Source organism: Astatotilapia calliptera, chromosome 3 (assembly GCF_964374335.1).
Source record: "Astatotilapia calliptera chromosome 3, fAstCal68.1, whole genome shotgun sequence".
Classification (NCBI taxonomy): domain Eukaryota; kingdom Metazoa; phylum Chordata; class Actinopteri; order Cichliformes; family Cichlidae; genus Astatotilapia; species Astatotilapia calliptera.
In genome coordinates, this window is record NC_137424.1 from 32,378,029 (window position 1) to 32,402,293 (window position 24,265).

Here is a 24,265-nt window from a genome sequence, read left to right on the forward strand (position 1 = left end):
GTAAAGCAGGTCATTACTGATTGGAAGGTTGGTGGTTCGATTCCCCTTGTCTGCATGCCAAATATCCTTGGGCAAGATATTAACCCCAAAATTGCTCTCCGATGCATCCATCGGAGTATGAATGTGTGTGAATGTTACTTAGAAAGCACTTAGATCAATGTGCTTGTGCGAATGGGTGTGAATGGGTGAATGCACAAGTTGTGTAAAGCGCTTTGAGTGCTCAGAAGAGTAGAAAAGCGCTATATAAGAGCCAGTCCATTTACCATTTTACTGTGACTTGTGTGGTAAAGCTTTTGCTCAAAGTCGAAACTTACAGAAGCATCTAGTTACCCACTCTGGAATTAAGGCGTACAGCTGCGATTTTTGTGGAAAAAGGTTCAGTGACAAACAGTACCGAAATATTCACCTACGGATTTACACTGGAAATTATGTTTCCTGCTGTGATCAGTGTGGGAAACTGTTTACAACAGATGCACAGTTACAACGACACATGTTTAGCCACTCTGAGGAGAGACCTTACAAAAGTGAACTGTGTGAGAAGACTTTTAAAGTTCCACATCACCTGAAAAAAACACCAACAGATCCACACCAGAAATTAACTCTACAAGTGCAGTTACTGTGAGGATGTATTGATTTTTTTTATCTTGTAATTTTAACCTGATTGTTTGGAACAAGTCTGATCAGTAAACTTATGGAGTTATACTGAATGAACAGTTTGGAAAAATGAAGAGTCATTTTCGCTCGGTAAGCTGAGTGTTATAATGTAAACAGTAAAACGTAGTTGGACATTGGCAGAGATCACTTACGCTGTCATTGTTTAGAAGCAGAGCAACACAGATGGATCCAGTTCTCAACCCTGTCGTCACTGTGGTGGTGGGAAAACGTTTCTCTGTGACCTTTGTGGAAAAACCTCCAATCATCAACGGGACCTTAAACCGCATCAACGTAGACACACTGGAGACAAAATGAACTACTGCAAAGAATGTGGGAGAGGCTTCCACACACCAAGTACATTAAAAATACATGAACTCTTCCACAGTGGGGTCAAACAGCACATCTGTGACTAGTGTGGGTCATCCTTCACCACTGCACGTGAGCTTAACGAACAAGAATTAGCAAATCCACACAGGAGAGACACCATACAAGTGCAGACACTGTGACAAAAACTTCTCACAATCAAGTCATCGTAACAAACATGATTGTACACACATGGAAGCGAACTTCAGCTCTGACCAGTGTGACAAGAGCTTCAGGAATCTCAGTTCATACTCCAAACACAAACGATTCCACGCTGTAAATAAACTGTTTCACTGTTACCAATGTGCAAAAACATTCACTTCATTATCTGCTCTGTGCAAACATCAGCCTGATCATGCAGGGGTCCGTTCTTCGTACCTCGCCAAGTAAGTTAGCTGGATTTGATTGTTGACGATTTCGCGTGATCCGGGACTTGCTGTCATAGCAACAGATCCGTAAGCGTAAACCTGCTTGGGAGCAGGCTTACTTTATGTAAACAGGATTAGATCGCGGCCACTCAGGTATGTCCGCTTCATTTATACAAAAGCAACAGCAATATTTTTCCACTATTTTTCCATAAATAAATATTATCAATGTAACTAAAGATAATGCAGTATTTGATTCTTTTATTGATTTCATACAGATACATACAGGTCATTTCCTAAAAAAATGGAAATGTACTATTAATCATTCTATTTCATGTATTTGATTATTTCAGATGTAATTCATATTTTAGAGTAGTAATAGTAAATTACTTCGTGTAATCAAGATGAGAGACCACGGCTATAAAAGCGAAGGTGGATTTGGGAAGCCTGTCGCAGCCATGTCCTGTCCGTTTGTACGCGAGCAACCCATTGCGGAAGGTGCAAGATTGATAAGGAGAGTTTTCAGAATTCAGCATATATTGCGGGATAGACAGGATCCTTTAGCTCAGTGCGACAGTGTGCTCATAGAGAGATATCGATTTTCCCGTGAGGGTATTATTTACTTAACCAACTTGTTGACGAGGGGGTGCAGGACCACCACCTGTCTTTTTTTGCTCTGCCCTTTTCTTGGTTGCTGTTATAAACAAACAAACAGATTATTTCAGGGTCTCTTTTCAAGAGACTAAAAGCAATATAAGAGATAAATATTACCATTCTGTAGAATATTCTTATATTTCACTTTTACTTGTTCCCATGTTCTAGTGGGTCCTGTTGTGGCTCTAATGTGTAAGAGGATATAATGTAATATAATACAGGGAGTGCAGAATTATTAGGGAAGTTGTATTTTTGAGGAATAATGTTATTATTGAACAACAACCATGTTCTCAATGAACCCAAAAAACTCTAATATCAAAGCTGAATGTTTTTGGAAGTAGTTTTTAGTTTGTTTTTAGTTTTAGCTATTTTAGGGGGATATCTGTGTGTGCAGGTGACTATTACTGTGCATAATTATTAGGCAACTTAACAAAAAACAAATATATACCCATTTCAATTATTTATTTTTACCAGTGAAACCAATATAACATCTCCACATTCACAAATATACATTTCTGACATTCAAAAACAAAACGAAAACAAATCAGCGACCAATATAGCCACCTTTCTTTGCAAGGACACTCAAAAGCCTGCCATCCATGGATTCTGTCAGTGTTTTGATCTGTTCACCATCAACATTGCGTGCAGCAGCAACCACAGCCTCCCAGACACTGTTCAGAGAGGTGTACCGTTTTCCCTCCTTGTAAATCTCACATTTGATGATGGACCACAGGTTCTCAATGGGGTTCAGATCAGGTGAACAAGGTGGCCATGCCGTTAGTTTTTCTTCTTTTATACCCTTTCTTGCCAGCCACGCTGTGGAGTACTTGGACGCGTGTGATGGAGCATTGTCCTGCATGAAAATCATGTTTTTCTTGAAGGATGCAGACTTCTTCCTGTACCACTGCTTGAAGAAGGTGTCTTCCAGAAACTGGCAGTAGGACTGGGAGTTGAGCTTGACTCCATCCTCAACCCGAAAAGGCCCCACAAGCTCATCTTTGATGATACCAGCCCAAACCAGTACTCCACCTCCACCTTGCTGGCGTCTGAGTCGGACTGGAGCTCTCTGCCCTTTACCAATCCAGCCACGGGCCCATCCATCTGGCCCATCAAGACTCACTCTCATTTCATCAGTCCATAAAACCTTAGAAAAACCAGTCTTGAGATATTTCTTGGCCCAGTCTTGACGTTTCAGCTTGTGTGTCTTGTTCAGTGGTGGTCGTCTTTCAGCCTTTCTTACCTTGGCCATGTCTCTGAGTATTGCACACCTTGTGCTTTTGGGCACTCCAGTGATGTTGCAGCTCTGAAATATGGCCAAACTGGTGGCAAGTGGCATCTTGGCAGCTGCACGCTTGACTTTTCTCAGTTCATGGGCAGTTATTTTGTGCCTTGGTTTTTCCACACGCTTCTTGCGACCCTGTTGACTATTTTGAATGAAACGCTTGATTGTTCGATGATCACGCTTCAGAAGCTTTGCAATTTTGAGACTGCTGCATCCCTCTGCAAGATATCTCACTATTTTTGACTTTTCTGAGCCTGTCAAGTCCTTCTTTTGACACATTTTGCCAAAGGAAAGGACGTTGCCTAATAATTATGCACACCTGATTGATATAGGGTGTTGATGTCATTAGACCACACCCCTTCTCATTACAGAGATGCACATCACCTAATATGCTTAATACAGCTTGGAGTAAGACAACATGCATGAGGAGGATGATGTGGACAAAATACTCATTTGCCTAATAATTCTGCACTCCCTGTATAATAAATTTACCCTACCGCCTACTGGTGTTGGCCAGAGGGGCCGATGGCGCGATATGGCAGCCTCGCTTCTGTCAGTCTGCCCCAGGGCAGCTGTGGCTACAACTGTAGCAACTCCACCAGTGTGTGAATGTGAGAGTGAATGAATAGTGGCATTGTAAAGCGCTTTGGGTGCCTTGAAAAGCGCTATATAAATCCACTCCATTATTATTATTATTATTAAATTACTTACGTGTTTAATTTGTCAGCAACTTTCTGCCAGCCCTCTCTCCTTGCTTTTGCAGCCTTTGCAGTGTTCCCTTGCGTTTTAATTAAACTCTGAAACTCCTGAAATCCCTCAATCAGGAGTTCTTGCTCTACTGCCGAAAAATACTGAGCGCGCTCCTTCGACATTTTCGCCGACCAATCAAAGGGTTGCTGATCAATGTTTCTACTATCGATGCGTAGCCCCTTTTAAGCCACCCAGTGATCTCACATTACTTCATCCAGCTGTACTAATCGTCAACAACAGGTGTGTTCGGAGACCCGGAATAGCGAGCTCAAAGTTGGCGCGATGATTTGAACTTGGATGTGTCATTTGATCTTGGATGTAGTAAGCGAGGTAGGGATGGGTATCGAAACCCGGTTCTTGTTGAGAACCGGTTCCCACTGTTTCAATTCCTTGGAATTGTTTGCCATTTTTGCAATCGATTCCCTTATCGATTCCAGTCGCCCCGAATGACGTCACCACGTTGCGGAGCGTCATTTACCTGGCAGGAAACACGGCGGCTCAAACGCTCAAAAGTTTGGTTATACTTTACGAGAACGGATGACAACAGGGCAACTTGCAATACTTGCAAAGTAGATATTTCATTTAAGGGAGGAAACACTACGAATATGCAAAAGCATTTACTCACAAAACACGCGATAACCTGAAATGAATGTCGTGTTTTTAATTCCGCTCTCCGGACTCGTGAATCTCAACCCAGCAGCAGCAGTAACGTTTGCACGTCCTCTCCCGTTAATGCGGCAGGTAAATAATCAACTAACAGTGCATATTATGTTAGCGCGATCTGCCTTATTACAAAACCTGCCATTACTGTGCATTTAGGTGACCATGATGAGAGAGACAGACAGAGTCTGGCTCAGATGCTGGCAGTTCTCGCTGCAGTCTACCAGTAGCATCTCCTTTCAGGCCAGGATAGACGAATGTCACCGAGCAGTGACTAAGTTTGTGGTAAAAGGCTTGCACCTTGCACAGCAGATGCCCCCGATTTTCGGTAAGTGAATGTGTTTAATTGTAGGCAGGGACATTACTGGATATTTTTGTGTAATTGCTACAGAATAATTTATGTTATACTTTGTTATTGCTACAGAAGAATATTTATTTTATTATTTTACATTTACAATTTTTTTTTCCTGGGGACCCTGTGACACCCCATTGAAGAGCCGTAGGCTGGATCTCTTAAGATCTCACTGCTGGGTTTGTAAGGCCATGTTATTCCTAAATTTCTATCTTGTTCAAAGAGAAGATATAAAACAAAGTTCTAAGCTAGCTTAGTGTTCTCCTTTTTAAAAAAAAAAAGAATCGATAAGAGAATCGATAAAGAATAGAATTGTTAAACAGAATCGAAAATGGAATCGGAATCGTGAAAATCTTATCAATACCCATCCCTAAAGCGAGGTACGAAGAACGGACCCCTGGACTGAAATCACTGGATCACAATGAATCTGAAGAGAGAGAAAGATCCTCTTCTGGCTTCAGGGTTGGACTTAAAAACCTTGAGATCAGGCTCCACAGAGTTCAGATGGAATCTCCTGTAAAGAGTGTCAGCTGATGTCACATTTGGATCTGATGAGGTAGCTCTGATTTCTGGACCTGCAGTGAATAATCCTGAATGTTACATTTAGGAAGCTGCATGTATAGATATGTACATCTATGCATGCAGCTTCTCTGTCACTGTCACTACATGCAGGGCGATCAAAATTACTGATATGGATATATATCAATTTCTTTCATTTGAACTTTCTTAGTTTTTTCAAAATTAACTTCTTTTTGTTAAAATGTATTCATTTTAAAGAAATGTTAAACGTTAAAAACGGCAGCACACATAAGGACCCTTTTGTTAATTCAAATTCTATTAAACATCTATTTTTGGCTCCTCCTTTCACTTTAGTGTATTTACTGTATCATTGAAGTCCACATGTTGTTTTAATGAATTAATTTTGATCCACATGTTCTGCAGCTGTTTTCTTGTTAATTTGAAGTTTGCATTATGAAATCCTGATAATGTTAAAGCGTTAGTTATATTTGATGAACTCTGTGTAAAGTTTGTCTTATTAAACAGTTTGGTGTGAAAAATAAAGAAATGGTCTCAGAACAAGAAGTTTGAGCCCTGATTTCAGATTCAAACTAATTTAACTGTTTTCGGTGGTACATGTGGAGGTTTATCAGGGAGGAGACTTGGCTGTTCTCCACTCACACTGGCTGAAATGGTGAAAATGCTGTTATCATAGGATGAAATGAGGATTTGTTCCTCATTAACGAGTTGGGGGCACAAAAAATACTTTTCTTTCTTATTCTCATTTAAAATATCTAGCTTTTATTAAATAATTATCTGACTCTTGCGAACAAAGTTTTTATCTGACGTAAAATGTATAGAAATCATACATATACCAACAAGACAGTGTACATCACTGTCACAACAGCATTTGTTTTCATTCAAAGGCTTTATGGCTTTAATACCTGGTGGGCCGGTCTCTAGTCAAAATGCCCAATTTTTTTGTCCCAGTCCAGCAGTGTCACCATGCCAGCTGACTGTATGTCATCATCAGCCAGTGTTGTTCTTTATACATCAATATTACCAAAGTTTACCATAAGGCAGCATAGAAAGTATTTACTTGCTTTCAGGTTTTATTCAAATGTTAGTCTTTTCAGTTGTTTCCCCACTTTTTTCCTGTTTCAAAATCAAACACCAGTTTGTAATAAGATTATCTTCTGTTTTTTAACAGGCAGATAAAGTTTTGCATTGGCATTGGCTAATTTGCCAATTGTATGTTAAACATGTTAGTATTTTAATATTCAAAAATGTTTTTGCCCAAAACATACGTGCACTATATGTCAGTAAAAATACTATGCAAATATTGCTGTCCTTGAATGCTGATTAAACACTGACAAAGCACTGATTGTATCTCTTGTACTTTATCAACGCAGTGTCTAAAAACTTTGCACCGTAGTGGTTAAAATCTCATTCTAATAAGAGTTAAAAGCGCATTCGGTTATTAGGTTTACAGGGTTACTGAATTATGGTTAACGGTTGGTAGAATTTTTTTTAACATTATCTGCCAATTACATCTGCCACCCTTCTCCAAATCTGTGCCCCTACATGGCCCCCCCAACAAAGTTTTTCTAGACACGCACACACCACTGCTTGGTGGGTATGCAAGTGAAGAGAGAGACTACATCAAAGGACACCATGGTTTCATCTGGATCCAAGGTAAGTTTCTGGACCTTGTCGGTGAAGTCGGTGGAGTTCTTGATGTGGTGTGTGGTGTTTCCCACGAGAGGTGCAAGGATGGTAGCAAGTAGTGGTGGGCGGATCGATCCAAATATCGATAGTATCGGTCCCAAGTCGGTATCGGATCGATACTAGCCTGGTGAGATCGATTCTTTACTTTTGAGTTCTGCTTGTGTGCTATGCTGTGCTTTCGGCAAAAACGAAACAACCAGGTCACTGGACACACCGCTCCTGTGTCAGCGGAGAGCAGGCACACTTTGCTCCCTCTCCCCCACTCTTATGTTTTGGTGTTGCACTGACACGTCACGTGACTTAGACAATTTGGGGGTTGTTAAGTTGTTTACATATTAATTATATATATTTTTTTGTTGTTGAGAATTTTAATTGTAATTTTTGTATTATAGTTTATCAACAATATTTGTTTTAATTTGTTTACTGGTTTTCGTGCACTTAAGATTTAAAAAAAAAAAAAAAGATCGCCACCAGGGCAGACCCGATGGCATTTTCATGCTTCACAGCATCATTTATTCTTACAATAATCACACGGTTGCTGTAACAGTACATTCAACGGCTTCAGCTCTCCCGCTGGCAGCCGTACACATCACCACCACCAACCCTGCAGCGGCATCGCAGAACACACCCTGCCACATACCCCCCTCGCCCGCTTCACCTCACCTCGCGAGCAGGCGAGGGAATCGGCCCGGACCATCGGCGCCCCATGCCCCAGCCCAGCGACGGGGAAGTGTCCACTCTGGCGGTCGCCCGCGCCTCCAGCGGAAGCCCCGGAGCTGGCCTGATGGCCACCCATATGGCAAGCAGCGGCAGCGCAGTAGGCGTGGAAGTGAGCTGGGGTTCACAGGCAGCTGGGCAGACGGCCGGTACGCAGGACTGTGCAGCCTGCGTGCCGAAGTGGACAGCGCACCTCGACCTCCGTCTCCAGCTTGGCAGGCGCGCCAGCAGTAATATGCAGTATCGCACACCACTAGTGTTTGGGATTTCTCTTTCAGTCGATTCACTCGGTACAACCCATAAGTATGGGATATCACGCCCTCGCGTGTCCTGGCTGAAGAAACCTTTAATCACGCCTTTAAGGCAGATGACGTGTGATGACACGCGCACGGCCCCGCCTGCACATATAGCCGCTGTCATCACAGTCATCCCTCAGTTCTTACGCTCTTCACCTCGCTGAGAACACCTCTGCTGAGTTGGGCTAGCTAGCTGCTGCTAGTTAGCTCCGTTGTCTGCCGACTTGAACTTAGCTTAACTGCCCCTGTTGGTGTTAGCCTCCACCCCACAGTTGGTGTGTAGGCTGCCCGCGGAGCGCTAATTTCAAGTTTTCCCGTGCAGTGTTTTGCTTTGCGTTTTGGAATGTACTCCAAACCGAAGCGAGCAAAGCAGAAATCTTCTGTTCGCCCCTGTCCTCAGGGATGCGGTTTCTCTTTGCACAACAGCGACCAGCACGATGCCTGCCCTGTCTGCCTGGGGATCGTCCACGCTAGGAGAGCGTTGGCGGAGCCCGAAGCCTGTGCGTTTTGTCGCCAGCTCCAGCGCTCGACCCTGGAAAGTCGGGTGACGTTTGTGGAAAAAGTGCTGGGACGCTCGGCTGTCGCACGGCATGACCCTCTCCTTCCGAGTCTGGAGCCCCGGCTTTGTCCGAGTCCGAAGACGAGGATTTTCCGGTCGATGTCCCCGCAATTAGCTGGGCTGACCACATGGAATATGTTGACGGGTTAGCCAATGACGAGTCGGAACCATGCAGGAGCGCTGGCGGGCTTCAACCCAGGCTGAAGCCCATCAGCGCTCCCCAGGACAATGATGATGTGCTGGACATCGGCCTGGACATCCATGATTTGTCGGAGGATGAGCAGGAGAGCTCATTGTCAGCCCAATGTACCGCCGCTGCTGCGCCGGTCGGCCACGGTGACACCTCTCTTTTCTCCCTGTTTCGCCGTGCTGCTGAGAAGCTGCAGGTGGACTGGCCCTCTCCTCCGCCAGCTCAGAAGCCGTCGTGGTTCGCGGGGTTTTTCCTCCCACCGGAGCCCGCAATGGCCAAAAACTGCCTTCCCATGTTCCCAGACTTTCTCTGCGAGTTAACAGCATCATGGGACAAACCTCTGTCTACCCGCGTCACTGTGCCCGGCTATGGACAGTACATGGAATTGGACAGCGCCAAGGGGGCTGGCTTAGCTAACCCACCCCCTATGGAGCCGTCTCTGGCTGCTTATCTGGCCCCGTCCCATAACCATGGTGTCGGCGGCCCCGCAACTCTGCCGTCCAAGCACTGCAGATTCTCTGCTTCGCTCCGTGGGGGAGAGGGGGGTGCGAACTGTTGCCATGGGTTACCGGTTGCAGTTCCGGGTCAAGCCGCCTCGTTTCCAAAGAGTCGTAAATACGACTGTCAACACCGAGGCGCCCATGATACTCAGAGAGGAAATAAAGGCGCTATTGCAGAAAAGAGCAATACGAGTGGTCCCTGCTTCAGAGACAGACAAAGGTTGGTACAGCTGTTATTTTATTGTTCCGAAAAAAGGGGGAGGGCTTCGTCCCATCCTCGACCTGCGAGTCTTGACCACGTATCTACGAACGTACAGGTTCAAGATGCTAACACTCAGACAGCTCTTGAATGCGGTCGGCCCGGGAGATTGGTTTGCAACAATCGATCTAACAGATGCTTATTTTCATGTGGTTATACACCCGAAACACAGGCAGTTTCTGAGGTTTGCATTCGAGGGCGTAGCCTACGAATACCTAGTGCTGCCGTTCGGGCTGTCGCTCGCTCCTCGCACCTTTACGAAATGTGCCGAGGCAGCGCTAGCGCCCCTCAGAGAGAGAGGAATCCGCATCTTAGCCTACCTAGATGACTGGGCTCTCGTAGCTTGCTCCAGAGAGCAAGTGGAGACACAGCTGTCGCTGTTTCTGTCACACATTCAGACACTGGGGTTCTCTGTGAACTTTCAAAAGAGCTCGCTAATCCCAAATCAGCAGATTACTTTTCTCGGTTTGGAAATATGCTCGCTTTCCACGTTTGTCATCGCTGCCTCGCTCAGTTTCAGTTGGGACGCAGACTGCGTTTCCAGACGATATTAAGCTTGTTGGGCATGATGGCATCTATGATTGCCGTAGTGCCACTTGGACTGTTAAAAATGAGAGCGTTTCAACGCTGGACTCTCTCTCACCGTTTGTGTGCATCGTGTCACCTCCGGAGGAGGCTGCCGGTAACCGCGTCTTGCATGCTAGCTCTCAGTCCTTGGAGGAAGCCCGGGCTGCTCCTGTCTCGCTCTCTGCTGTTATGGTGCAGTGTTCATTTTCTGTCTCTAAGAGCCACCCATGTCCCGGGCCACCTGAACCTGGGGCCGGACCTTCTCTCCAGGGGGGGTCCTCTGGTGAGAGAATGGAGGTTACACCCTTTAATAGTGGCTCAGATTTGGGGCCTATTTGGCAAAGCGCAAATAGATCTTTTTGCTTCCAGGGTAAATACTCACTGCCCCCTGTTCTTCTCCATAATCGACCACGATGCACCCTTGGGCTTGGACGCGCTAGCGCACCAATGGCCAGACGTGCTCCTGTATGCATTTCCCCCAGTGGAAATGATATCTCCAGTTCTAGAGAGAGTGCGTCGGCATTCCCACACTCTCTGATTCTAGTGGCCCCTTGGTGGCCCACAAGGTCGTGGTATGCAGAGATAATCAGCCTGCTAGCAGCGAGTCCTTGGCAGCTTCCTCTCTGCAGGGATCTCCTCTCTCAGGCGGGAGGAGAAGTGTTTCATCCGCGCCCAGATCTGTGGCACCTTCATGCTTACCTGCTGAGAGGTTGAACTTGATTGCTAAGGGTTTGCTACCTAGTGTGATAGTGACAATTCAGAGCGCTAGGGCCTCATCTACCAGAGGCTTGTACGCTTACAAATGGCGAGCCTTCGAGCAATGGCTCATGCTGTCCTTTCTGCTGGGTCTACCACTCACTAAGGATGTGGTGGTCCGATTCCGGTCAAACTGATCACTTGGTTGCGTTACTTGCTCTTCGAGTGAATCAACAAATGGATAAATAAAAAGCCCAACGACAATGCTGATTTTTTTAGAGTCTTAGCTTACATTTCATATTTACAGTTGTTATCCTCCACGGCTAAACAAACTCTCTAAATCGGTTTCAATTGTGTACTGATGTGCACAACAATGGACATAAGGAGCTTCTTTCAAAGAAACAACTCAGGTAGATGTTATTTTATATATTATGCTTTGGATGTTGTTCAGTATATCTATGCAAAACAAGAGGAATTTCAATACACAGCAGTATATTCACAGTTGAAACCAGCTGTTTATATACACTTTAGGGAGAAAACATAAAAACTTTTTGTTTTACTGTTAAATATCAATTTAGAGTAAACTTGTTTTGTTCTGGATAAATAAATGTTGAAATATCTTTTGAATGAGTTAAATGTCAGAATAAAGAGAGACAGAGCTGTCTATTTTAATCACCTACATCAAATTTAGGAGTACATATACACTAAGTTTATTGTTAATTAATAAGAAAACGCCAGACGATTCCATTCTGAGCTGAAGAAGCTTCTGATAGGTTAGTAGAGTCCATGTGAGTAAATTGGTGGCACACCTGTGGACGCATATAAGGCAGAACACAGAGCCTGTTTCTGTGACATGGGAAAAATCGAGAGATATCAACCAAAACACCTGGAAAAGAATTGTGGAGCTCCATAAGTGTGGCCCAGTTTTGAATACAAAATACAAAAGTTAACAAATATGTTTTTTATATTTATCAATCTAAAAAAATAAACATTTAGTCTGATTTGATGTTACAATTAAAAAAGTGTTTGTGTTTTTATCTGAAGAGTGTAAATATCTGGTTTCCACTGATGTTGTTGGTGTTTGGCTTGATTGTCAGCACAAAGAGGGAGAGAGAGGAGAATGAGGACAGAACAGAGATGGAACAAGAGCAGGTGAGACACACATGTTAGTCAAATGGTTGTTTGCTAAAACTCATCAGAACATGTATCTAGTACCTAGTGTAACTTTTTAGATACCATTTGTTATTTTTCAAATTCTATATTTATTAAGTTATGCAGGCTTATAAAGGCTAAATAATTATATAAACTTTTCTGAATCTAAATAGTGTACTTTGGTAGAATTAAAAAATAAGTGTAGTGCAGGTCTATGATGATTTTTAGTGCCACTATCATCTAGTTTTGATTCTGGTTCTCTTTTGGTTAAGTCCTCAGTAGTCCTGATTTTGAACTGTTGTAGTCCTGTTTTAATTCCAGATCAGTTCTGGGTTTGGTTGAATTGGGGTTTAGTCACTGTGTCTTGATACAGCCCAATTAAAAACTAGTTTAAGGTGATATTTATTTTTTCCTATATGAAGACATTCTTTTTTGAACAAAACTCAAAACAGAGCCTTATAATCTTTCAGTCATTTCTACCCTCACTTGATTTCCTTTTGCTGCTCAGCTCTCACACAGTGGCTCAGTTATGCTCCAATCCCTCCATATTGTGGCCAATCACATGCGAGGATATAGGATAATATCATTATGTGAAAAACAGAGAGGGTGAGAGACGCGACAGTCAAGTGGAGCGTCCGTCTGTCCTCTCAGTAAGTGAGTGAGACCGTAGACAGCGGAGGGCTGTGCGAAAGCAAAAACACATAAATATGCCTGACACCTGTAAACGTAGCAGCATCTGGCTGCAGTTTAAAGACTTTTTTTTGTCTCGGTCTTGGTCTCGTCTCAACGTGGTCTTGGTCTTGTCTTGGTCTCGGATTAGGCGGTCTTGACTACAAGTCTAGCACAACCTCACGTGTCTGAATTTACAGTTATGTTTTGGTATATATCACCTTGTTGCTTTGTCTTGAAGTGGTCATGTGATTGGCTTACCACGACTACTTTATTCTTCCTCAGTCAAACAGCAGCACTCATGAGATTGTTTTGCCCCCTTAGCTCCAGGTGTTGTGCTAGAAAGTGATCGGGAGGGCGCGCAGCTGCTTAAGGCCTTGTGAATTGTTTCTTGTTTCCTGTTTTATTGTGAAGGTCCGTGTCTCATGTGAGTGAATTCAGTTTTGCTTCCCCTGTCTCCTCTTGTCAATTACTTCCAGCTGTGTTCCCCACCTGTGTGTAATCTCCCTGTGTTCTTCTGTGTGTATTCAACTCGTGTCTACTCATGTACTAGTTGCTGTTCTGTCTGTAAGTCTCCTGTGTATTCTCTGTGTTTTCCCTGCCATCCACCTTCTTATGCATCTGCTCACCTTCCTTCATGTTTGCTGTTTAGTAATGATGGGTAGCTGAGGCCTTGTGAACCGTTTCAGCACATTCCCCAAACTGTATTGATACTGTGTCGACACAGCGTTGCTGTTTTTCTTCATACTGACACCTGCTGGACCTTAAATGTCACTGCTGGCAACTTTCTTGAGACTCACAACAGACACTGATTCAAATACCTAGTCATACTTGTATACACTCTAAGGTATTGTACTTTCCATGGAATCATTTTATATCTTTTATATTTCAAATTTTATAGACATCTTTAAAATATATTGTGAATGACATTAAGTGAAAATTAAAATAAAAGTATTGTGAATGTAATATTACCCATTTAAATCTAATTGACTCAGAATTTATTATAAATTTTTATTCAGAAAAATAAGTTTATCCAATGTTTTTGCATTCAGTCTATTGTGTTTTTTTTTTACACTATTTCCCCATCTGTGCCTGTGAGCTCAAGCCAGGTGGAAAAGGTTTGGATAAGATGTTTTGCAGCACGTTAAAGGATAATACTGAACTTGCCTGGAACAGGTGACTGCTCTGATGAAGGCCTAGGCTGTGGCTCAGATGTTGTGTGGGCAATTACTGCAGCACACTCCATTTTCAGGTGCCTCACTACACTTGGAGGAACTACAAAATCCGAGTGTTTTAAATCTTGGGTCTAAAAGTGTTGAGAGGGTCAACACACTTAATGACTCCAGATTAGAAGCAGTGTCTGTGACACGACGCCTAAGTTGGTCATGGAGATGGGTGGCTGCTTGTGTGTGGAGATGTAAAGAGTTCTGCTCAAGTGCACAATATAGCATTCTCATCATCAGGATGACCTTTGACCCTGAAACTCTCCTCTCCTCAGACAACTCCACTGTGGCCTGATGGAAAGGGGCCAGTACAAGAAGTGCTTCCCTTACGATGTTACACTCATCGGCCGTAAGTAGAGTTAAATGTGTTGGAAGAGAAGCAAGAGATACCCAGACTGCTTCTTTCTCATCATGTAGCCGTGACAGCATCTGATATGTGCTGTTCCAACATGTTGGCACCTCGTTGATAAGTTTGAAGATGGGCCGTCCCATCTGCTGCTGCCCTTGAGCAAGCTTTTCTTTGGCTGTAGTGCTTGATCTGAAGAATGATACGATTTGTCTCTTATGGATGAAAGTTCAGGGATTTGATCACATGATTTTTTGACTAATAAATTGAGTTTGTGTGCAATGCAAACTGAATGTCGAATTTGGAGAGTTCTTGTTGCTGCAGTCATGTTTGGTGCTGCATTGGTAACAAGACACCTTACCTTATTTGTGATCCTCCATCATGCCCGTTTTGAATTGGACCAAATCGCCTGCAGTGTGACTTTGTGGAAAGTGTTTCACACCCAACACAGATGTACACAGCTGCATATTCTCATTAATGTAGTGACAGGTAAGAGCCAAATAAGCCTCACAGGCACAATACTAAAGGGTTGGCAGTCCTTTATAATAAAATTCAGGACTGCCTGGTTCACAACAGTCTTCCTAGATGCTTGATTTTAAAATAATAAAACACATATTAATAAAAACAAAATGATGATAAAGCTGCTCAATGTCTATATAGGCCTACCTCTGTTCATTCTCGGTGTGTTTGTCTCCTCATTTTCATGTTTGGCTCTGTAATGCCTAAACACTGAGAAGGTGCTTTTGTTTGTGTAAGAAAGCAGAACAGATGTGACATTTAACCTGCATAAAATGAAATAAATAATTCACACTGCAAGTCACATTGCTGTTTTTCCTATTCTAATAGGTTACACTGAAACAAAGGCAGACAAACAGTTACATTATTTGCAGTTAAAAGATCGAAATGATCCCACACAGCAGAAACAGAGATTTGTAATTTTTTTTTTATCCTCGCGAGAGTAATTTTGTTTTTTGTTTTTTTTGGTGGCGACTCATTCCGTTAACAAATGCAGATGCGGTATCTTTTAAACACAGTTTGGCGCCTTGGCAATGAGTGATACAGCAGCTGTATCGATCACGTGACTTTTTCTTAAAGCGACACACGCACCAATACAGGCATCGCTAGGTGAGCTTGATACATGCGCCGGTGCGTCAGTGTTGCTGGACCCATCACTACTGTTTAGTAGTTTAATTTTTCCCAGGTTAGATTATCTTTAGTTCTGTTTTGCCATTTTTCACCTTGTGCTTTACTTTACAATAAACCACTTTCATCTCAGCGAGTGCCTGCGCGTAGATCCTGATTGATTTTCTCCACACGGCTCATCCCCTTGGCCGTGAAAGGAAATCAGAATGTGCAGAGAATTGGTAAGGAAAAAAAGGTAAAGGTAAAAAAGGGCAACTATGAAGAGTGGAGAAGTGCTTGGTCCAAACGACATACCTGTGGACGTATGGAGGTGTGTAGGAGAGAGGGCGGTGGACTTTTTAAGCAGGTTGTTTTACTCTAACTTGGACAGTGAGAGAACGCCTTGCTGTGTGATTTCTGCTGTGATATTTAGATGTTAGGGTCAGAACTTAGCACAAAATGACATGGAAGCCTGGATCCATCCTGCCTTGTATCAACAGTTCATGCTGCTGTTGCTGATGTACTTTATATCACTGAGGACCATCTGAGCAGTTATTTAAATGCCGTTGCCTGTCTGAGTGTTGCTGCTGACCATCTCCACCCCTTTATGAACACAGTGCACCCACCTTCAGACAGATGTTTCTAGCAGGATGAAGTTCCATGTCCCAAAGTTTAAATCATCTCAAACTGGTATAATGAACATTAAAAGGAGTTCACTGAACTTAAATGGCCTCCACAGCCACCAGATCTCAAAAGAAGAGTGTCTGTAAAAGTCTGCAGCAACTGTGTGATGGTTTGGTATTTAACTCACTGACTTACTCATTACCCATCATGACTCATTACACTGCTGGGGTAATGTTTCTGCCATTTTCTGAATGTAATTTTACTAATTATTTTATTTTATTTTTAAGATTTAAGACTTTGCAGCTGTGGGTGGACAGTCTTCGCAGTCTCACATGAAAAGTTCTTAAAAACTTAAAGACTGGAAACAAAAAGATCAAAAAAGGAAAAGGTTCTTTGCTGTCCAGAGATGTCTGAGAGACAGAAGAGTTTATTCCACTCTGACAGTTATTATTATTATTATTATTATTATTATTATTTGATTTGATTCCTAAAAATATGAATTGTTAGGTACCTTCTGCCCTACCTGAATGTCGCTTATAATAAAAAGCACTTAGATTGCTCAGTCAGAGTAGAAAAGTGTAACATAAATAAGAAACAGTCCATTTACCAGTTCGGCGTCACAGATGTTGGTGAGTGAGCTGGGTGACGTAGCTAACAGTGCAATGATTTCTGCTGGGCAGCTACACAAGTGTGCGTTCTATTACACAATGGCTACAAATAGAGTAAAGCCCTACCTTAAATCTGCTGATAACATTCACTGAACTTATCCTCCTCCTCTGATTCTTTAAGGTCTTTATGCGTGTGCTTTCAGTCTTCACGTGTCAAGTAGTTGACACAGATCAACTCTGACATCCAGGAAATGCCAACAGCGAGGAAACAGCCGAACCAACAAATGAACAAATTCTTCCTTCTCTTATTTTTCAGTTCATGCATCCTTGATTTCTTTGCTCTCATTTCCTTGAACCTATCAGTATATCTTAGCTCCTCCCACCAGAGAAGTGAGCAAGTGAGGCGAGAAAAACATGTAGAGCGGAGCTAAGAGGCTTTTAACAATATCAGACATCCTTGCTTTAGTCGTTTTAAAGCAATGCCAGTTAAATATAGCACATCCATCGTTTCGTTACAGCAGACTACTACTAAAGTATTTGGTTGGGTCCGTGTGATGAGTGAGACTTTTAAGTCTGTGCCAGAGACAGAATAATTCTCTCATCCAGGAAATACTGAATGCAGTTTAACAGTTAAGATAACACAGAAACAAGTTATTCCCCCTTTTCTTATATTTTGGATTCTACATCCTTGATTCCTTTGCTCTTATTTCCCCAATCATCAAATTGCAGCTCAGTCCCTCACACATGACGAGTGAACAGACAAGGTGAAGAAGACATGAAGTGAAAGGAGCTAAGACGAGAGGTATTCATGCCTCCGAGCCATTACAGCAATGTCAGTTAAAAACGATGCTTGGCACAGATGGTGCTGGTGTTCATTATTTTATTGCAGCACACTCCTACATATTTACAGAGTCCTGTTTCCACTCCCTGTTTGTTATGTCTCTTTTATACGTCATTAGTAAAACACTTTACTCAGGATATAGTAGATCCTCCAGATCTCCCCTTTCCTGGTGCATTTTAGAGACTCAAACATGCTTCAAGATGGCACATTAAGATTGATTACTGGGTCACAGCCTGCAGCACAGAAAAGAAGGGAAGACAACGAATAGATAATGAATAGTCCTGTTGTTCATACCTATTTTAGACAGTAGTGGGAGCAGTTTAATCCTTCACCTGTATTTAGGCATAAGAGAGCCATGTCTGCTTTGAGAGATCGGTTATTGTGATGGATTGTAGCTTTCGAACTTGGATGATGAAATCATCTACTTCCTGCAGGGTTATTGATCACTTTCTTTGATTTCTCAAGTGCATTCAAAATGATTCAGCTGCTGCTAGTGAGAAAAAAGTACAGTAATATCAGTAAACACCACCTCATGGATCACTGACTGCCTGACAGACTGACCACAGTATGTGAGACTGGGCCGAGCTCTGTCTGATTTAGTGATGTGCAGCAGGACCTCCACAGGTTCTGTCCTGGACTTCATGCCCTTAGACTTTCAGTACAAGTCTGAGTCAAGACACCTTCAGAAATACTCTGATTCTGCAGAGGCTGGATGTACAGTGGGGCAAAAAAGTATTTAGTCAGCCACCGATTGTGCAAGTTCCCCCACCTAAAATGATGACAGAGGTCAGTAATTTGCACCAGAGGTACACGTCAACTGTGAGAGACAGAATGTGAAAAAAAAAAAAAAATCCATGAATCCACATGGTAGGATTTGTAAAGAATTTATTCGTAAATCAGGGTGGATAATAAGTTCAAATGCTTCAGACATTTCAGTGTTTGTTTTGTTCAAGCCTCAATTTGACCATCAAATTGTGGAGTGTCGCACCAAAGAGCTTCATTCAGACTTTGGTGCAACACTCAGTGCTATTTAGACTCAAACATCGCTTCATGTGTGTTGCATAAGTGTATTTTGGACTTCTCAACAATGGAGCCATCAAGGAAGCATTCCCAGGTGTAGGAATATTTTAAGCTGGTGCCACCAAAAAATAGAGAAATAAATTTACTCAGTGTTTATTCAAATTAAATATATTTACAGGTCTATATCTTTCATGGGGTGCTTTAGTTACTGTAAATAAATAGAATAATACAATATTATGTGGGAAATAAATAAATGTGAGATGAAAATGATAATGAAACTGATAATATCAATGTTTGTATTTCCATACAAACACAACACAACTGCCTTATTGCATTATGTCAAAACCATCTTCCCTACCCAGGATATAATTAACAATCAACAATGTTTCTCAATGTTTTATTTTTTAATTATTATTTTGTAGATCAAATTAGTCAGGCAGATTTTTCTAAGATGGAACACACAAAACAAAGATGTGTAAAATGAAGTCAGGCTGTCAGGATATTTGAGAAATTCTTGCAATCATTTTAAAATACGTATGAAAGGTGCATCACACACGCAAGGCTTCTTTTGGCAGTACATAGACCACCGTTGCCAGCAGATGTCACCAGTGAGAGTAATGAAGCTTATGATCCAGTTTTTGACACAGTAGTTCGAAAAGGCTCACAGCTCCCTTACTGTGCCATCACTGCGCCCAAGAACCCAAACCAAACTCCAAAAAAAGGGGGGACTTCCACTGATGGGAACAAGTCACACACGTGAGCTGCACTGATTTCAGTTGTCTGATTTAGTTTAATTATAATCAGAAACACAGTTAATATGATTCAAATAAGTCAGAATTGACCTTTTAGACTACAGTTTAGTTTTATGCTACTGTATACAGTACCATTTAGAAATCAGGTGTACCAAACTGACTTCTGGACAACACATCTGATGGTCCGAGTTCCATATATGCCATGTCTTCAGTTTGTATCTACTATGTAGAAATTTGTAAAAATAAATAGAAACCTTTAAAGGTTTGTCCAAAACTTTTGACTGTCATGTCAACAGTCACTAGAGAAAGAGAAGAGAATGAATGAAAACAAAAGAAATAATAAACACAGTCTATAAAAAAATTTCTGCTCAGATGGAAAACAAAAAATTGATATCAGATAACTCACGCACTTCCTGGGTGTGTTTTTTGTTTATTTCTTGTCTTATTAATGCAATATCACATACAGACTGATTTTTGTGAAACATAAATGTACATATTTGATCATAAACAAAAACAATAAATAAAGGTTATTACAGGACATTCACTTAATTAAAAGAAAAACTGAAATAATCTTTTAATCAACATGATTTACTTTGATTTTTTTAAATATTAAATGCAGACTTGGGTGAAGATGAACACAAACTGTACTGGTTTTCTTTCCTCATTGTAAGCTGCTTGAACATATATATCCACTAATGATACCTTTAGTTTTGTCTCATACTATGTGTAATGGAGACCAGGGGTTCAATTACCTTGGTATTGTTAGTGATTAATTGTTGGATTAGGAATTTAAAATAGGGTAATAAAGAGAACACATTAGTTCTTATGGAGTCTTTTATTAGGTTATTTGACATACGATTAAATTGACAGCTTGTAACGGAAAAGAGACAGTGGGACTGGCCATCCTACCTGTGTCAGAGAAGAGCCAAAGTTAGAGCTGCTTGCAGTTAATCATTTATCAATAACCTAAACATATGTGAAATGAGAACTTGTAAAGGTACTCACCTGTCCTGGTTGCTTCTTGCAGGATGTGGAGCAAAAGAGTGAAAGCGGCTCGATCACCTGTTTAAGAGCTCTTGGAGCAGACCAGTGTGCCAGGTTAGGGAGTATGGTTAAAGAGGGTTTTAATTTAGATAGAAATGGGTGAAGCTTATGTTATTGGTTTGTTTATAGTACGTGTTGGAAATATGTATATGTTTGTGATGTCCTTTAATGTTATTGTATGTTTGTTTGTGTGGAGGGTTATGTGTTCATTTTGATTAGTTAACCCCATACTTGGGCTATTCCAGATGCTCACCTGAAAAGGTAGAGTATAAAAGGAAGACAGTTTGTTTAGTTGTAGTTAGTGTTTGTGCTGTTATCATGCGCCTTCTTTAATAAAGTGCCAATCCATGGATGTCTTTTTCTCCAGTCTAATGTCATATTATTGGACAGAACCTATGACCGCCGGCCAAAACTGACACTAGTGATGGCCAAATGAAGCTTTCTGGAGCACTGAAGCTTGTATTGAAAAACGGTTCATTACTCGAAGCTTTTCAACACAGTCCTCTCTGGTGACATCCGGTGGCCAAAAATATGAAGTGCAGCTTGAATCCACAAAATAAAACCAACCGCTTCATAATGATTGCCCACTCTGTCTGATATTGGGCCGCCGTTGTGTTGCTTTGAACGTGTATTTTTTGGTGGTTAAAAAAACGTGTTATATTTGTTTAATAAATAGTTTTGACCAGTAAACCCTCCTTGTTATGCTCCATGGTGTGGTCTTTCTTTGCTTGTGACTTCTTGATGTTGGTAAATACAATAATTGAAAAATACCACGTTACATATAATATATACATATAATAATGTACAACACATTATGGAGTATGCTTCAGCTGTGAGGTCCTGCCTCCATGCACGTATGCATTTAATCGCTAGACGGGTGTATTTATAAATACTATTATATTAGGGAAACTTCCCCAGACATATTTTTGACCTGGGGGTAGAATTGATTGTGAAATGGAAAAGGAAAATGCTTATGAACTTGCAAATTAAAAACATGATGCATTTAAGGTAACCCTTTTCCATTTTTATTTAAAAAGAGAATTTGTTCTAGTGTGCGATGGCCGAACCTGTTCCTTTTCGTGGAGATAATTTCTCCTGCCTTAAGGAAAATCCCTTCACATGGAACAGAAGAGGCTGGAGTGCAAAGAAACTGGTAGAGATGCAGTTATACAGTCTACCTGGGCCCCACAGACGATCAGATAAAGAGAATAAATAAATGTTTGACATTTTACCTTTTTCCCGTTTTCAGATATAATAAACACGCACAAAACAAAAGCAAACAGCCAGAACACAAAGCTGGAAAACCCACCCGATTGACAAAAATCAACTCAAAATTCTCCCACACAAGAGAACCTCCTCTATTCCTCGCTGGCTCCAAATCTCTCAGTAGAATGATCAGTGGTTCGCTATCTGTCACCATCAAAACACTCCACAAATCCCGCGAATGATTCACCTGCTTATAAACCATTGAATCAGATACCGAAGCAGTTAGGCTCTAAATGAAGCTTCGGACGTCACTGATCACGTGACTCTGGCCAAACGAATCAAGCTTCGACACAGTGCTTCTGAAGCAGTGTGTTGATTTTTTTGACACACGCACCGGAGCTTCAGCTTCAAGCGGGCCATCACTAACTGACACTATGTTTGGCTTTTTTTATGTTATTATATTTGGTTTTTCTGTACACCAGAAGAAAATTAGTTGAAATACCAGTAATCTCATTGGACATAAAGGCAAGGCAAGGCAAGGCAAGTTTATTTGTATAGCACAATTCAACAACAAGGTGATTCAAAGTGCTTTACAGAGACATTAGAAACAAGAACAAATAAAAAGCATGATTTAAAATTGATTAAAACAAGCAAATAAACTAACTAACTAATTAACAAACAAACAAACAAACAAACAAAACAGTATATAAAATCAAAACAGATAAAATCAGAACAGTAGATAAAATCAGTAGTTAAATGTAAGTTTTGAAATTTAAGCTTAAAAGTGTGGATTTGGTGCTTTATTCAAATGCAGCTGAGAACAGGTGAGTCTTCAACCTGGATTTAAATAAACTGAGTGTTTCAGCTGATCTGAGGCTTTCTGGGAGTTTGTTCCAGATATAAGGAGCATAAAAGCTGAATGCAGCTTCTCCGTGTCTGGTTCTGACTCTGGGAACTGATAAAAGACCGGATCCAGATGACCTGAGGGATCTGGATGGTTCATACTGGGTCAGGAGGTCATTGATGTATTTTGGTCCTAAACCATTCAGAGCTTTATAGGCCAGCATCAGAACTTTAAAGTCTATCCTCTGACGGACAGGCAGCCAAAGACTCTTTGAGACTTTTTCCTGCCTGCTGTTTTGTCATATATATCCAAGTAGCAGGAATATCAGCAGGTTCTGTATTATACTGTTTGGCTGCTGGTCACTGATCACAAGAGAAGAGCATATGTCAGTGATCGGTTTTTGTGTATTTGGCCAACAGAATCCTCCCAGACCTTGAGGGCGATGCAGTGCAGCAAAGTGCTCAGTATGGGCTCTTCCTCCTGTCTCACAGGGGGCTTTGCAGAATGGACACTGTTTGCCACAACCAACCAGTCTGTTGAAAAGCTCATTCTGGGGCTGCACATGGAGATGTAGTTTCATTTCAAAGTTTTCTCAGATCTTGTTCCATCTCATTCACAGACACTGTGAGCCAGTCAGCAAAATATTCCTTGTCAGCATTATTCAGGATATTCAGGAAAGCACCAAGAGCATCATTGGAAATGACCAGCTTGTGACTAAGTTCTTTACAATATCTTCAACAAATGTCTTTACATTATCACTCTTTCCTTTCTTGGCCTTGTTGATGGCCTTTTTTATGCTTCTGATACATGACTGGAGATGTTGGTCCTCAAACTCAGACACTGTGACTACCAGTATCTTTCTGTTTGGAGACACCAAGTCACTGAGCTGCGAGAGAACATCACATCATCTCCATCTACAAGCTCAAGAGGAAATCCATCAAGCAACAACTGCACACAGTTTGGGCAGATGCTGCAGCTGTTGACATGCTGGATCTGTTTGTGGAGGGGACAGTGAAGCTTCATAGATCTGACCCATTTCACGGAAGAAGTGTTCAGTCCCCAGTGAGCTGTTGGCAATTTGTCTGTCAATTTCTTTGAACTCCTCTTTGTTCTCAGAGTTCTGACATTTTTCTTTATATTTCTCCCGAAGTTCAGACAGTTTTACACGAGACATGTTATCCAGGTTCATTCGCATCCATTTCAGGAAATAAAACCTCTCTGTTCCTGGGCTTGATATTGCATTAATAAACCATGTAATAGCTGTCGACATGTCATAAGAGTTCTGCTTTTTCCTCAGTTGTTCTTTCTGCAGCTGAAGTTTCCGGAGCCAACTTTTCTAAGTCGAAATTCTTTCTTCTCTAAGCAGGTCAGTTCTTTCCATATGTCACCTTACCGTTGAAGCTGATCTTCTTTGTATTTCAGGATGTCTTGAATTTCAGCAGTCATGGCGTCTGCATTTGTCTTTGCAGTCTGGCACTCTGGAGAGTCTTCATCAACCAGGATTCCCAGTTCATGGGCAACGTCTGCCATCTGCTCTATTGTCATCTTCATCTTTGAGTTCTTCACCACATCTCTGACTGTTTCCCTCAAACTTTTCACAAAGTCTGCATCATTTCTGTGTTTTGTCTTAATAATGATGTTGTTTTTGGTCAAACCCAACATTAGCACTAATTTTTTCAAAGCATCTGTACTGTTGTGCTTGCTCACATTATTACCAACCAAGA

The 24,265-nt window shown here is 41.7% G+C and overlaps 1 protein-coding gene across 1 annotated transcript in view; it reads left to right on the forward strand.

The window, feature by feature from the left end:
• Nucleotides 1-110, forward strand: part of LOC145426254 (uncharacterized) — a 4,529-nt gene extending 4,419 nt beyond the window's left edge. Inside the window, exon 3 of the mRNA XM_080299854.1 lies at nt 1-110. This exon is cut by the window's left edge and continues 1,188 nt beyond it. The gene's annotated coding sequence lies outside the window, so the exon portion shown is untranslated.
• The last annotated feature ends 24,155 nt before the right edge of the window (nt 111-24,265 follow it).